At 38.8% G+C, this 17151-nt stretch overlaps 1 protein-coding gene across 1 annotated transcript in view; it reads left to right on the forward strand.

The window, feature by feature from the left end:
* Window positions 1–218: 218 nt before the first annotated feature.
* RNF19A (ring finger protein 19A, RBR E3 ubiquitin protein ligase) overlaps window positions 219–17151 on the forward strand; it is a 57867-nt gene continuing 40934 nt past the window's right edge. Inside the window, exons 1-2 of the mRNA XM_066547640.1 lie at window positions 219–343; window positions 3264–3418. The gene's annotated coding sequence lies outside the window, so the exon portion shown is untranslated. The remainder of the gene's footprint in view (window positions 344–3263; window positions 3419–17151) is intronic.

A 17151-nucleotide genomic window follows, 5' to 3' on the forward strand; every position in this document is an offset into this window, starting at 1 on the left:
CCCACCGTGGGGTCCGCAACGCTGCCGCCCGCCGGGGCCGCCCTGCCGGGGGCGGGCGAGGGGCGGCACCACCGTGCGCGTTGAGCTCAGCGCGTCGCGGAAACCGACGGTCCGGGCGCCGCCTCCCTGCCGGGCAGCCCCGGCCCCGGCCCCGGCCCCGGCCCCGCGTCGCCCCGCCCCGCCCCGGCCGGGCGGTGCCGCCCCCTCCGTTCCTCACTCGCACTCACACACACATAGACACACACACACATAGACACACACACACAGACACACGGAGGCACTTCCTGCGCGGCGCCGGGCTCGGGCAGGCGGAGCAGCGCCGCTTCCTCCCGCCGACTCACAGGTATCAGGGGTGGGTCCGCGGCGGGGCGGGGGGCGCCGAGGGGCCCGGCGGTGGCGGCGTCCCCCGGCTCGGGCCTCCGCCGGCGGCCGCCGCCCTGAGCGTGGCGGCGGGTGAGGGGTGGAGCGGAACCTCCGAGCCGGAGCCGCCTCTGGGCGGGAGCCCGAGCCCGGGGGAAAGAGGGCCCGAGAGCGTCCTGGGGGCCGGGGGGAAGTCGGCGGCGTCCCCCGCTGCTGCTCACATTGCTCGAGGGTGAAGTCATCGTGGCCATTGTCTCCCCCCGGGCGGAGCGAGCGGCCCGTGGCGGAGGAGGGGGGCACGGCCGGCCCCGGGGCTCGGGGAGCTCCGGGTGGGTCCCGCTCGGCCCCGACGCGGTGTGCGGGGAGGAGCTGCCGCCCTCCGCCAGCCTGGGTGGGCCGCGGGGCCCCTCGGCCGGCGCCGCGCTCCCACCGCCCGGCAGCGGGCCGGGGGCCTGGGAACTCCGGCTCTTGAACTTGCGGGGCACCGGGAGACCTGGCACGGGGAGGGGAACGCGAGCAACCCCCGGGCCTCCAGCGCCCCGGGGGCAGCGTTCGCACCTCCCCCCGGAGAGCTTCTCGTTGACCCCTCCGTGGTGTGTTGCCCAGCCCGGATCCGGTGGGTCGGAGCAGTTTGCAGGGATAGTGCATCTCGGCCGTGAAGGCGGTGGGGGACAAGCAGTGGGAATAGCCCGCCGCGTCCTGCCGGGTGTTTTCCTTGCATAGGTCCTTCTGCAAAGCTGGGAGTTTTCCACCTAGCAGTTTGCTAGACACACACAGCAGCTACTGCAGGCGCACCTTTGAAAGATAGGGAAGAATTGGTAACAAACTGTGTGAAAGCCAGCGTGCATGTAAGTGAGCTGAAGAGGTGATGGCTGGCAAAGGGAAGGCTCCTTCTGCCTTTCTCGTTCTGCTCCAGTACTGCCTCTTGACAGAAAGAAATGGGGCTTTGCCAGAGGGGTAGGAGTGGAATGGAGTTATGGGGATATACCAAAGGGACAGTAGTAGAATGCTGTTAGTGCTGAGCAGAGAAATCAAAATTTGAAGCTTTCATGCCCTTGTGGTTGCTTATTGGATATATGTCTGTGTTTTTCCATGAGGAGCACAACAAATCTTGTTTCTGTTGAAATACTGTAGTTGGCATCGGTACTGATTAGAGCTCTATCTCAACTGTCATCAAGGATAGCATTATTTTATTAAGCACAGTTTGGGGAAACACATCTTGCAGGGCTTAATTCTGGAGACAAAACTAAACATAAATTAATTTTGAAAATTAATTTTCCCCCTCAGTGTTTTTTTACTAACTAATCTTTTTGTTAGTCAGAGACCATATTTCACTGTCTGATTAAATGTGTCTTTTTAAATTCGATGGAAAAGAAAGTTTCTGGTTTAATATCCAGGTCAGACTGAAGTAAAATTCTGAATTGCCCACCTAACAGAATTCACTTGAATGCTTAGAAATGATGGCTGTGTAACATTACTTAACAGTTTACAAAATCTGATACTTATTTAACTGTAAACATTTAAATGCTTGTACTTCAAGCTTTCAGAAAGCTGAGAAAGCACTTTTTTATTTTTAATTGCATGTGAACTCAGCCTGTTTGTCCAGAAAATGAAAGTTTTGCTTTTGCACAATGATAATAATGCTAATCTTAAAAACGAGTTCAGTAAAAGGCTTACATATGTATAACTCTTCTGTGTACATATTTCTTGAAGTATGCCAGTTTCAACTGCATTTTATACAATTCAGCATTTATAAAATGCTGAATTCAAGCTGTTATGTTTATGTTGTCAGCTATTTTTGATTTTGTGGACATAAGATCCTAATTTCTAAAAGAAGGAGCTGAAATGTTTAAGTGTGTTTTTCTTCTCTCCCCTCCAACTTAAATCTGTCAGACAAATGACACATTCCTTATGCAGAGCAATCATCAGATTTTGATTAATTGTACTAGCTGAGGCTCAGGAGGAAAGAAGATGCTTGACAGATGTATTTGTTTACCTTCGTAGTGTGTACAAATTCTGGTCTCTCCATTAGTAAATGAATCATTAAAACTCCCTTAGCTAGGAGATTCCCGGTTAACATTATTAAATGCATTAGGAAAACTTGGTTTATGTAAATATTATCAACCTGTGAAAGAACACAAGCCCTTGAATTCTTATAGCAGTTAGGTAGAGTCTTTTGTGGTGGAAAATATATGTTATACATTTTCTTTCTCCCATATTCTTAATTAACAGCATTTAGCTACTATTCCCCTATGAGAAACAGGGGAGCTACTATGAGAAAAAATTCAGACTGAATTTGTTTGGTGAGTAGGTGATTCTTCCTAACTAGTATGGTAGGTAGGGTTTTCTCTCTGTTCACTGAGCCTGTTTGATTTGTGCTTAGTCTTATTAAAGTATTCCTTACAAAGATCCAACACAAATACCAGTCCCCTTCCTTCCAGGGTGACAGTGTAGGATGCCTAAATCTTTTCATAGGTCTTCTGAATCCTGGTTTGGAAGCACTAAGAAAGATCTTTGGGCTCTGAAGTACAACTATAGTGCTCTGGACCACTGTCCTCTGATGGCCTTTAGCCAAGCTCATGCTCTCCATTATGGGGTCAGTTTACTCTGGCCCATGGTCAGACATCCATATTAACTTTGTGATTTGTTTTCTGAATTGTGCCTAAACATCATGTACTGGCCTAGCAGAATAAATTTAAATACCTGAATTAAATGAACTGATGGATACATGTTTTGGGTTCTACTCCTAGTGTGATTTCTGGTTTGTAGCTGAGATGTGAGTCAGTCCAATTCTTTCTGAGGGTCGGTGAAAGCTCTTTGAATGATTAATAAAAGTATTAATTTAAACACTGGCTTATCCATGTAGAAGCTGATTTCAGATTTTTGTCTTGTGTTTGTCTTAGCTCTGTTTCCATTGTGCCTTCTGTGTTAGCTGATGGAAGATGTGTAGCTGAATGAATTGGTGTACCTAGTACAGCTTCAAGACCCTGGGACTGGTGTTGGATCTTACTGCTAAAAGCATGTGAATTGCACCTGGAGATAGACTTCTACCAAGAAGGTAAAAAGTTACATTCAGTCTTAGAGAACTGATTGTTTATATTAGTGTTGCAATGTACCATTTTTCCCCAAGTAGGAAGAATATGGAAGAGGCTGTATCAGTACCTCTTAAAACAGTTGTTTAGGGTTTTTTTTATGTTCCTATTTTTTGCAAGAGGAGACTTCCTTTTCTTTATGAGTCTCTGAAGTGGAAGTTTTATTCTTGTTTTATTTTTAGTTAATTTCGAGTAGTTTGTATTTTGAATCATCAATGAAATAATCTTTAAGGAAAACCATATACCTTTGTGTGTTGTATATAGATTACACTTGAGATACTGTTGTGCTCTATTTTAACCCAGAAAGAAACTTTCAAGTAGAATTACACTCTTCCCCCTTAAGTATTCACCTGAGGGATTACTTCAGCAGATTTCTTCAGGCACTTAAAAAATTTATTTTATTTCTTGGTGCATTGTAATAATAAATAGGTGTTTAGTCTGTTGCTGATATTTATGTATTGACAGATTTCTTCCAAACTTGTGTAAACTTACGTTCACCTCATTATTGCAGATCTTTTTGTAAGTTTGTTTTTTAGTTGATGGAAAGAGACTGTGGAAGAGATTTCACTCATCTGAGTCATAAGGTGTCTTAGTCTTTTCTTCAGTGATCTTGACTGTTCCATGTACATTTCTGGTGGTTCTCAAGCACTTCATAACTGTGTTTTACCTTGGTTTTGGTTGCTGGTCCTTCTCTGGCATGAGTTGCTTGTTTTTTCTCCTCTCAATGCAAGTACTGATTCAAAGCAATGGGTATCTAGAAATAGCTGTAAATGCTGTGTGGGACTAGAATATTACAGGACTCTACAAGAACTTTTCTTCCTGTTGTGAGCATGTCTTATGCCAGTTTTAGAATGGTCCTTGAGTTTTCAAAGTAGAATTTGTAGAAGGAAGAAAGGCCCCACAGGTGAGCTATGAGATGTCATTTGTGATACGACCCTTAGGTCTTCCATCATTATGGCAAGTGAGAAGGAGTTGTGTGTCTGTTTTGCTTTACCTTCATTGATGTTGTAGCATACTTCTTAGAAGAATTAACCATACCTTGGGGCTTATCCATGGAACAACAAAAAGTAGAAGTACTTACATTTTAGGTTACTTTTTTTTGTAATGGAAGGATTACTGTAGATTTTTCCACTTTTAAACTGTAGATTGAAGGCAGTCACCTGCTGGGCAGCTGGTAGCCTCCTGTTGGACGTGTAGCCAGACACAAAATGAGAACAGTTGTTGTGGGGTTTTGGGTTTTTTTGAAGGGTGAGTTTCCAGAGATTCACTTTGCATCTAGACATACTGCACCAGTCTGAAAAGCTGATATAAGAGTTATTTTAACATAAAGCAACTTAGCAAAATGACCTAGTGAAATGAGCTTTAAGTTTCATATATACAGGTGTTTCCTCAGGCATTAAAACTTCCTCTCTTTAGAGGCCACCATATCCCCATATGATGTTCTTCAGCAAGACATTTAAAGGGCACCTTGCAGAAATAAATGTTTGTACCAATTGAGTTTGGTATAGTCACTTGTTTTTGCTTCCTAAATAGAGCACAACTCTGTTAATGCAAGTATCCTGTTATTGTTCAGCACAAACTGTCATTGTGGGACTATGTCAGTTCTGTTCTGCTTCCATTTATAGTCGAGACAAATTACTGTTAAACAAACATTTTTCCATAGGTCCTTTAGTTGCTCCCATAAGGCAGATTAGAGTTTACTCTAAATTGGAGCGCCTAGCTGTCCCCTTCTGTTGTTCCATTTAGTGGATGAAGAACTGCTTCAGCAAAAGAACTAACTCTGGGGAAATTGTGTGCAGTAAGAATCATGTTGTTTGTTCTCATTGTGTTTCACTGATGCTGCATATCCTTAATAAATAAAATTACCACTTTTAAGTTTCTTGGTTAATCAGATTTTTCACATAAAAACAAACTCTGTGAGCCACATCAAGTAATGAAGTTTTATTTTTATCCTAAAATGCTTAATATGTCAGACTGTTCCAGCTGTAGTGTTTAGGTGCATTGTGTACGACTTCTGGTGAGACAAATTTACACATATTTTCAAGAAATGTTTTTTAGGGAGTGCAAAGTGGTCTTGCACCTTAGGGATCTTCTGAACAGTGGAGGTTCAGATGGGACTGAGGGTTTTGGTTGAGGCATGGGGCTTTGGCAGTGCTGCCTGCTAGTCTTCTGGATATGATGGCACCACAGCACTAGTGCTGCTATGCCTTGTTTTTATTTTTAAGTATTTATACAAAATAACCTTGTTAACTGCTCTTAGACAAATAAGAGTCTTTCATAGCACCATAACAGTTGCATTCCAGAGGAAAAGAGTATTGGTGTTGCTGTGTCTAAATGCGTCATTCATCTGTTTCCTTTGCTAAAAGTACATGGTGCTCAGAACTCACTGTATATTTCTGTGAAACTGGACAAGGGGAGGGATGTTTTGGCAGATCTTCTGCAGTATTGCCATTCAGACCTCAATCTCAGGAAGAAACATTTATACTTTTTTTTAAGAAATTGAAGGCTTTTTTTATGTAAATTAGATAGTTGATGAGTGCTTTCAGCTTTTTATGACCTGCAAATTGGGGTCATGTGCCAAGGCCCTATTCAGTGTTGCAGCTCTTCCTTGTATCAAGATCTAATAGGACTTTCCCAGTAAATGTTTTATTGAGTATTAATTAACATCTGTACAGGAACTGTGTATAATAAGTGACAGTGCTGACAGAGAGTGGTTGTTGCAACATACTGTTTGGATTTCCTCCTTCATATCAAGATGGTTTTGTAGGGAACTTCCAGGTGTCCCTCAGACTTCTGATAGTGGAAGAACGTTTGGATGGGAATAAATGGTGATTGTGGTGACATCATTCTACTGGCAAAGTTGAAGCCTGATAACATTTTCTTCTGGTCAGTGATTGGGAACTATCTTACTCTGAGTCTGCCTTTCATGTTTGATAAGCAATCTAATACATTGATCAATGCAAAGAAATGTGTCTGGAAGGTGGAGCGTGTTCAAGGTTACTTTATTTTTAGATTGTGTACTGGGAAAATGACTTTAATCAAAGTGTTCTCCACTGTGTGTCCTAATGGAGGTGCTCTGATTTGGTGTTCTACTATACTATTACGTCAAATATAAACGGAATAAAGCATTTTAAATTACCTTTTTTCTCCTGCGTTGAAGACCTTGCTTCAGTTTACTGAGACAAGCAGCTACCTTTTCACTTTCATTTTACTTGTGAAGCTGTATCTGATACTTACTTTTTGTGTGATTCTGCTTTTTTCAAAAGAAGTTAAGCTTTCCTTTATATGATACTGCTAAAAACATCTTGGGAGACCAGGAACCCTTTTACTCAGGGTCAGAGATGGAGGTATCAAGCTTCCAGCTCCTTTTTAAGTGAAGGGAATGATAGTGCTTATAGTCTGTGAAGCCAGGCTGTTGCTTTCCTGAAGTGTAAGATTTTACAGTCAGTGTAAGTTTTATCTGTGGGACAACATAGAGAGGAAACCTAAAAGGCACACTGCTCTTCATTTCACACCACCATGGTTTTAAGCCATCTGCCTTTTGATTGAGAGATTTTAGTACCTAATGACCAAAAGTATTTTCCTCATGAAGTGACTAGTTTGGGTTTTTTTTAATCTTCTCTCTTTCTTTACCTTCCTATTCCTATTTGCAATTGCACTTTCTTCCCTTTATGTGCCAGTATGCTTTGTTTGGACTTTGTGGTGGTTTCTTCAGTATAGCTGAAGAAAAGTAGACTTCGCCTTCTGTGACCTGACACCAGGCAGAAATTCAGCCAGGGCAAGAATAGAAGAGAGCTTGTAAACTCAGCACAGGACTCCTGAGTCTTTCCATTATTAACAATTAAAGATGATTCCAAGATAAATTAGGTAATGGATTAACTAACTCATGAAAAGAGAACAAGGATAAACAAAGAGAAATATCCTGCTTTGCAAGAATTTAGATTATTAGGATCACATGCTGCCTGCATGTCTGGGAAAGGAAGAACAAACTTCCCTGTTTTCAGTGTTTAATTTAGTTAGTAGATAAGGTATATGATGTGCCAGATTAATTCAACAGCAAAAGATAAGTTTAAACTTTGCAGGAGGTGTTTTTAGTGGGGAATGGGTTAAGAAATGGAAGCATCCTGTTTAGTCCTGCCCAGCAATGCCACAGCTTTTTCTTTTAAACAGTAAGCAGTGAAAACAGTTTCTTCCTACCTCCTACACCCTGTCCTAATCAGCATAATATCTTGGCTGGATCTAGACCAAGAACTGCTGATTGAGTAAAACACTAAGACAGTGACATGGTTTTGTTTTCATTGTTCCTTTTTTCTGCTTTGTTTCTGAGGTGTGAAATATTGCTGGGTTTTTTTTTTAGGGCTATACAGTCATATCCTTTTTCTTATCTCAAACGTCATACAATATTGCCTTTCTGTTTTAAGGGTAACAAATAATTTGGAAGTAACAGTTGCAACCTAAATTATCTTTCACAAGCTGGGGGATCTTTGCACTATATGCTTTTTAAAGCCACTTTATGGAAAATTACATATGCACAATTAACGTAAAAGCCACAATATGCTGCATTTGTGGGATGGAGTTTCTTAAACTATCTGTATATTTGCTTTTGTTTCTCTCTGGTGGATAAAAATAAAAAAAAATTGGTAATAAAGAATATTTGATATGGTTGGTATTTCTTATGAAATGGTGAAAATGCACCTCTAAGTATGCAGATGAATAGTTTTATTGTGCTAAAAATCATTCAGTGAGAGAATAAATTAGAATCCCAAAAGGAAGGAGCTTCCAATTGGCAATACACTGAAGAGAAATGCAACACTTCAGGGGAAGCCTTGGGTAGATTGATGCTTTTATCTGTAAAAATGCAGCGTGGGTAGTGAAACTCTGTAAAATGCAGTCCTTTTGAAGTTAGAGCTATTCACCTTTAAAGTTCATCCCTGAAATAGGGTGCTTTGTACAGTGTTACTGTAGATTAGTACTTGGATATGGGTGACTTTGGAGTATTGGGTGATGAAGTCTTGTTTTGGTGATCTGATTTTCCTTCAAAAAAAGGGGGTTTATTAGATTTGACTTCATTATCACAAGTGTCAAGTCATAAAAACAATTGACTGGAGTATAGCTTTGAGTGTGTTTTATTGAAATCAGTACCTACTTGGAGTAACTTTAACTTATCTAATTTTCATTCTGCAAAACAGTGCATTTTGTAGGTGAAGAATGGCTCAGGTTTTCATTGTGTATAGAATGGAAGAACTCTGTCTATTGTAAAGACAGGGAAAATAGCTCTAGGATGCTGGTAGTTTAAGTGTTTCTCAGAAACCATGATAATGAGTGCACTAGAAATACTAGAAAGGGCAAGGTATGCCTTCTGCAGCAATTACATGACTGGTTTGGCCAGGCTTTGAAATGTGAAGGATTGCACATGCAAATGGAGAGTGAAACAGATTCTGCCACTGTATGCAATTAATTGTAATTTTAAGGTTTCAGGTGAAAGTCTCAAATGTTAAGAAAGGCCAGAATTAAAGTTGAAGAAGCAACCATAGCTGGATTTTCATTTGTGCCTACCTTTATTAAGTTACTGTTCTTAATTACACAACTGTGGTTTTTTGGGTTTTTTCCCCCTGCAGAAGCATTTTTCAGAATACAGTTGCTGTCTCTACTGGGGCATCCATCTACTTTGGGCAGAAATAAACCTAGTTTCTAGGGCAATTATTTCCATTGAATAAGAGATATAATGCAAATAGAGCAAAAAAGATTTTTATCTTGTCTGAAATAGACATCTGAATCTTGGCCGTGTTTGGTGGGGTAGGGATGTGTGTACAGTATTGATACTGCAGGTATCTTTGATCATATTTACTGTGTAACATGCCCAAGAACTTAGTTTCATTTAGACTATCTCAGGTCAGGCATCTGAGGTGGTAAATAAATTAATCCTTAATCATGTTCTAATATTGCATCTATTAACAGGGATAATAACCATGCTACTTCAGTGGAATGAGAATGGTTTTGACTATTTCAGCAATATGAATCTAACATATTGGTGCTCTGCAATGGCTTAGGGGAAATCAATTTCTGCTTTCAATGTAGCATTATGCAGTAGTTATTTGCTTGTTTATTTATTTATTTGGGGGGGGGGGCACAATGAGTAAGAATAAACAAAATCCTGACCAGTGACCTGATAAGTGTGTACCAGGCAAAGATAGTACTGGGGGGGAAGGGATAAAAGCCATGCAGTTAAACTGTCATAATGTGCTTCAGCAATCATTTCCAAATGCAGCTTCATCAAGTAAAGAGAATTATTTCTAATGTAGTTTGTGTGTTGTTTTCTATCCATTAAAAATAATAACTGAAGTCATATCAGGAGGTTTGGAAGCTACTCACTAGGCAGACTGCTGCTGTTTGAGCTAGTAGTATTTAATGGTACTGTGTCATGCTTTATAGGGATTGACCCCAGACAGTGTGATCTATGTGCTTGTATAGAGTGTTTTATCTCTGTCTTTGGACTGTAGAGGATGGGCAATAGAGGAAGGCTTACTTTGAAAGTACAAGCTGCTTCTGCTGTTTTTCTTTTTGTCACTGGCAATGTAACTTTTACTTTCTGCATCATTAATAGTGTTTTATGCAAATCCTGTTCATATTTAGCCAGTTAAGATTTTTTTTAGGCAGATACCTTAGTTGATCTAAACCCATATCCTTTTCAATACCTAATCTGATGTCTTTCCTTTTTCTCTCCTGTGATTTGGAGAGGCTTTCCCTTTCTGTTTCCTGTTCAACTACTCTGTAGAATCTTTCTTGCCTTTGTTGGCTTGTTTTCCTCCGGTGTTTGTGATCAGCCAGTCCGTTCTGTCTCTCATACATAATCTCTTATTACTTGTGCTAAAGTTCACAGATTGCTTTCCCAAACAACATCTGATGGCTTCCTCACTCTGCAGTCCCCTTTTTTGTTCTTGTATTTTTCTCTTTAGCATGCTCTGATGGAGTTGCTGTTCAACCATCCAGTTTTGGTGCAGGTTTCTGCCTTTCTGGCAGCCACCACTTTGACTATTGCTAAAATTGCAACACAGTTTAGGTTGAAATCCCACCCTCTCCACTTTTGGTTGAAGTTTCTTCTACATTGCTGCCACTTATTAGTTGGATGTTGGAAAGGATAAATCAGCTTCCTACCTTTATTTTCTGGTACTTTGATCAAGGCATATTTTTCACCTGGAAGTGAAAGGAAGATTCTGTTCAGTTCCAGGCTGGATCAAGTTTAGTAGGGATATTAGCAGATAAAATACATGCTCTTTGCTGAAGACTCGGTATCTTTTTCTCATATTCCCAATAACTTGCAAGGATGGATATATTCACATTGCTGGAAGGGTGATAAAATGTACATCCAAATTATACAGGCCAGAATTCAAATTCCAGCTTCAAAGTGTGCTAGTGTTGAACATTTCCAGAGAAAATACTGCAAGTTTTTTATTTATTTTCTCTTCTAGGATAATTTTCTCCATTAGATTGTTGTGGTTTTTTGAGCTGTGGTGGTTTTTTTGTTATTGTTTTAAATACTTTGGTTGAAATAAGAGTTCTAAAGAACATTCTAGTGTATAACTTCCAGCCCAGTTTGCTTGAGAAGATTCTAAGCAGGTTGGAAAATAGGATGTTAGAGCGGGAAGTGTCAGGCAGTCATAATAATAACTAGCCTTTCTTTTAACAAGAAAATACTTCTTTTGAAGTAAATTACTTGCTAAACTCTAAAAATGAGGTGAGTCACAGTGCCTTTAACTTACTACTTTATTTTCTGTTTTCAATAGCATGGTTATATTTTTCCAATTGGACTTAAGCTGGCTGTGTGCTTGGATTCTCCTCCCCCATAACATCTGCTGTTTAACCATGAGGTGCTGTATCCATCCTTGCTTTACAAGCCTGCTGCTGCTTTTTGTAGGACTGCTGTGCTCTGTTGTGTGCTGCTGGTATCCAGCACCTCTAGAGTGAGTTCTGGTAAATGATTGCCTTCTGGAGTTAGTGTATAAGCTAGTTTGGAAACTTGGCTAGCGGGACATTGTTAATTTAGCAAATAACCACACTGATTTAAATTGTTAATACTTGTTACCACCTTCTACTTATTAATGACTTTCTCTTGGAATTTACCAACCTACAGCCATTCATATAACGCAATTGAGTGTCCCTGCTCCTATTCAGATCCAAAGATTTAGCTTAAACCTCTGTTACAGGCAGTTTAAACGAAATGCCTGAGCTCACTCTGAAGAGTGAAAGGTGGCCCTGTTCTGAATTTGTGCTTCAGGGTGGGTTAACCTGCAACAAGAGATAGCATGGGCCATTGCTTGTACTAATTTAACCCTCTGAAGCTAATTCAGTGGGGGCTGCTTCTGTAGGATCTGAAAATATGTAGTGAAGCTTACTGAGGATAAAGCTCCTCTATACCAGAGCTTCTTGCTCTGTACATTGGAAAAGTTGTATTCTCTTTAGTATTTAAATATTTTAATATTTTAAAATGCATCCATATCTACCTACATTCATGTTGATCCGTGTCTCTGTCACACTGAGTTGCTTTGTGCATTGTTGGAGGAATTTATGTTAAAATACAAAAAACCTGCAAGCTAACCTGCTGCCTAATTGCACATTAATATAATTTTGTAAATGTATTTTTTCATGCTGAAATACATTTCTTAAAGGTATATTTAGCTTAATTAGTCTTAAGCAAGTCGAGATGTTACTGTAACTTCAGTGATAACTGATTTATAAAACAAGAAGTATGTTTGAACTGAAACTGAGGGCACATTGAAAACAAGTGATGTAGTATCTCATGGAATTATGCAATCTAGCTTAAAGGGGGATTTTGTGTTGTTAGTTTGTTTGAACTATCATGTCCCTAGGTATTTTACCACATTATTTTGGTGATGCTGAGGATTTTCTTCATATATTTACAGCTTGAAGTGACATTACTGTTTTCTTGTCACTGTGATCATTTATTTTATGCTTAGGGCCACAGAGCATGCATGGCTTGCTAGTACTGTGAAATAATACCCGGTGGTTGCTTTCTTTTAATAAAGTAGCAAGATAAAGATTAAATTATAAGTTCTAGCAAGTAACATAAGGAAATGCTTGAAAGATCTCCTGCACTGACAAAGTTTGTTTTTCAGAAGTTTAAATAGCTTTTCAATGAAATTATACACCTGCTTCCTCTAATGTATTTGTGTAACATTTTTCTTTGGAACTGCAGGAGGAAATAAATGGTTTCAAGTAAACAGTGAAGCTCTTGACTTCAAAGTACTTCTTTCAAAAGTGAAACAACTTTCCTTTCTTAAATAAATAAAAACCAAACATACCTTCCCATCTTAAATTTGTTATTTGTATGTATAAATCTGAAGGGAGTTTCATCTTCAGTCTTTCATAGCAAAAAACTATTACTGTCAGACACCTCAAATTAGATTATATTAGGGACCTGGTTTAGTGGTGCACTTAGAAGTGTTAGGTTAACAGTAGGACTCAATGGTTTTGGATGTCTTTTCCAACATAACTGATTCTGTGAATTTGTGTTGGAAAAGGTTTACTGGACTTATTTTAATTTTTCATATCTTTATTGTAGTGGTGTAAAAAGAAAAGTTGTCCATGGAGATGAGCTCTCTGGTTGAAAGAGAGAGAGAGATATTTTTTTTGTAGTGGTACTGCAGGGCAGTGTCTTTTCTTCTTCAGTGACTCCTTACCTAGAGTATCCCAAAACCAGACTAGATGGCATCTATCTCATGCTTTGCTTAACCAGGACATTACTTAAGGAATATAATTAAAATAGAATAGTTTTTACTGGCAAACGTTGCTTAATTAGGATGTCTGTAGATACTTGATTTTCAAATGCATACAAATATGCAGAATTGTTGGATGCCCTTTTGTTTTTGTTTTTCTTATACAGCTACAGTATTGAATGCTGCTGAAATTTTGTCATGTTGAGGTTTCACTGCCAGTTCATTTCTTCTGCAGATCTGACCTGTGAGGATTGCTTCCCCACATTCTCCTGGGATGCCATGTGTTTAATATTCTTGCTGTGTCTGTATAAGTGTGTGGTTAGCATTTTAAAAGAGGTGATGCTTTTTGTTTGCTTTGGTCTGTTACCAAAACTTTTTATTAAAGTTTTCTCCTTTTATATTATGCTCTGTAATGAAGTGCTTTCAGCAATCTCTTGGAAATAATGTAATTTCCAAGATTTTTACTAGTTCAGCTCTATTTCACAGCAGCTTTTTGGTAGCTTTGGAGAAATATTTATCAAGTCCATGACTGGTGAAATATTTTATTCTTGTTGACAAGCCAGAGCAGGTATGAACTACATACAAGTACAAGGACTATGTTTTATTAACTTAATGACTTCCTCTTACCTTTATTCAGGGCATAATACTAAATATTTGTATCAAAATTGTGAAATTATTTGGCACAAGAAATCTCTGTCACAGCTAGATGAGATTGTACTTTGATTCATTAGAACAAAGCTACTTTAATTCTTTTTTAAGGAAGCTTTTCTTCTCAAGTTTGTTTATTAGTTAGAATCAGTTACATTATAACATAGTATATATAATATATTGCTTTTCATCATGTATTTGGTATTTTGGGAAAGATTAAAAATAAAAACCAACACATTTGCTGGAAAACTGAGATTCTAATAAACATTTATATGGCCATAAAATTTTAAGTTCAAGGTTATCTGTGTGGTTTAATACTTATAACCAGCTTGTTCCTCAGCAAAAGTTGTGGGTTAATACTCTTTTTTAAAGGCAGACTTTGAGTTGCTAGAACATCTGAAATCCAAGGCATCAGTTAAAAAATTCTCCTTCTTGCCAGTTGTGATTGCAGACTATTCTATAGCTAATTATTATATTTCTGAGGCATTTAAAATAATGAGGAAAAATAAGATTTGGAATAAAAATAATTCTTCTGAATAATTGGATTGGTGTTACAACATTAGATTTCTTAAAAAAAAAGAATTAATTTGAAAAAATGTGTGGACTCTTATAGAGGTTATACGTAATGACAAGGGAATATGGAAATTAGAGAGAGTTATTTCACCCCATTCTGTAGAGGAAAAACTAAGAAAGTTTACTGATATGCAGAGGATCAGAGTGCTCCTGTATTCCTTTTCTTTTGGTAGCTGATACTACGATTCACAGGAGTTCAAATTTCCCCTCCACTTTTAAAATTAAACCAGTCTGAATCCAAGGTGCTTCCTCAGCCCAGAATGGTTAAGGACATAAATTATATGTTGGTTTGGAGAGACAAGTTCCTTTCTGACCCCTCTGGATGGCTGGTGAAAACTTGGCAGCTTGGGATTAAATCAGTGTCAGCTGAAAGACATCCAGTCTGCTTCAGGGTGATTCTATCCCACCTTTAATAATGCTTCAAAATGAGAAAAAAATGTGCCATCAGTTTGCCATAAAATTTATTATTAAGAGAAAAATTGTGCCTGTTCAGGATTCAATTTTATTAATTTCCTTCCCCCATAAATTAGTTTTGATTGAGGGACTGGGGGGCAGGGAGAATATTTTGGTGCAAAGTTGAAATGCAAGTGATTATTGTGGTCTCTAGTTGGGGTTATAGTCTGGTTCTGTTGTTCTTTTCTATATGCAATTAGACAGCTGTCTTAAAATGCCATGTGACATCCTGAATCAAAATAATCTGGGTATTGACTGCCATTTTAACTTTTTGTAGAAAGGATTTCTCTTGAATAGCTGGCTTCTCTATTTTTTTTTAACCTACTTATTTTTCACTCCTCTTAAATAGCAGATGGACAGACCAGAAGAAATGGTGTTCAAAGATGACAGGATTTTGCATTTGCATGGGAAAGTGATTTCAGAGGTTGTTGGTGTCATTGTATGTTCCTTCTCACAGTTCATTGAAGGAAGTCCTAGTGAAATGTAAATGCATTATCAACAACGTGTCTGTAAAATGGAGGCCCGGAGTTGTTGGAAATAAAGCCTCTTGTGTGGCAAAGCTGGAAAGAAAATGAAGGGTTCACTGTAATTTGGCACTGATGCTTGTTTGGCTGCCCTCCCAACTTTCTTATCTTGGCTGGTGTTCCATCAGTCAGTGAACTTGGATATGGATCATGATGCATCAGAAAGACACCTGTGATATGCCATAATATAAAGAAAAAGAAGACCCAAATCTGTTTTCCTTTTCTGAACAATCCATAGTTACTCTACTATCTGTTAAAACTATGATTTTTAGATCAATTTGTCTGTTGAAGTTCTGTCACTTTAAAAAAGAATGAATCTTGTGTAAGATCAAAAAAAAATCAATGGTATTTCTTCTCAAGATTTGTTATTTCAGCCTGATTAATTTCCTGTTTTTCTGCTGACCATTGACAAAAGGAGAAACAAGTATTCTCCAACTGTAAATCTAGAAAATATGTAATTGACTGTATTACAGGTGGCTGTGTGTGGCTGTAAATGATGCAGAGATTTATGCAGTACTCCCCTCTGTCAAGCTCTGGTCATGCTCTTACTTCCCTGGGTAGCACTGCTGTTCCAAGGCTTCACATCTTTTTGGGTGGAAATTCAGTTCTGATATTAGAAAGATGAGGATAAGTTAGAACTTCTGTCCTCATACTATAGTGTGAGAACAAGAATATATTCAGTTGGATTGGTGGCAAATTAAATACTGATTTTTGAAGGAGCAGGTTTTTGGGTTTTTTGTGTTTCATTAGGCTGTTGGGCTCATTGCCATAGACTTTCTTGGGTGTTCACAGTGCTGAGAGAAGAGATTTGGTATTTCTATGGATGGCAGTATAGAAGTACTAGAACATACTGGCAGGAAGATAAATGTACTTTATGAATCTGAAACCACTCTGACAAGTTAAAAGTTCATGTTTAGGGGCTGGGACCAATAGAAAATTTGTTGCACCTGTCATTTGCACAGTGGAGTCCTACATAGGCTGCAGACAGGATCCTGAACTCATAAAATTGAGAGTGACTTGTTATGATCTGGTGAACTTGGAGGGTAGTCAGGAATGCTGATTTATTTAAATAACAGCATGTGTTTTCTCATGGCTACTGATATCTTGAAATGTAATAAAATTGTAATATCTTGTATGATTTATATTTGGGTAAAATATAGATTGGCCTTTTCCTATTGAAAGACTATGTCTTAGACAAAAGCTACATCCACTCGCTTTCAGTCAAGTACCTAAGCACTTTCAACAGGGGTTTTTTTAGCATGATGTAGTTCATTCTGTAATTTGCAAATTTATGAATTAGTAGACAGTTGGAAGTTTGCAGTTTCTTTTACAAAACATAATCGAATTAAGTTATTGCTTAAATAGCTTTTTAAAAATAAAATTGGGGATTACAGTAGTATATTATTGAAATCCTTTCAGGACTTATATTTCTGAATTAGTTTTAGTGATAATATAGCTGGTTTGGCCTTTTACATATTTATTTCTCTGTTAGGGAAGATTGCTTCACTTTGGAGAAACAAACCAAGGCCTTCAAGCGTTTCAAATCATTTTGTCATAACCTTTCCTTCTAAAGGTATCAGCACTTTCCTGTTATAATTTACAGAGTCAATACATTACATTCTTTGAAATTGTTTTTGTCTGTTTTTTATCAAGTGTTTGTCTTTCCTTCTAGCTCCATATGTCTTTCCTTTCAAGGATGAGAAAAGTGTACTGTTGAATGGCATTAAATACCTCCAGGCTGCCATTACAGACTGTATATTTTGCCAA

This window comes from Molothrus aeneus, chromosome 1, assembly GCF_037042795.1.
Source record: "Molothrus aeneus isolate 106 chromosome 1, BPBGC_Maene_1.0, whole genome shotgun sequence".
Lineage (NCBI taxonomy): Eukaryota > Metazoa > Chordata > Aves > Passeriformes > Icteridae > Molothrus > Molothrus aeneus.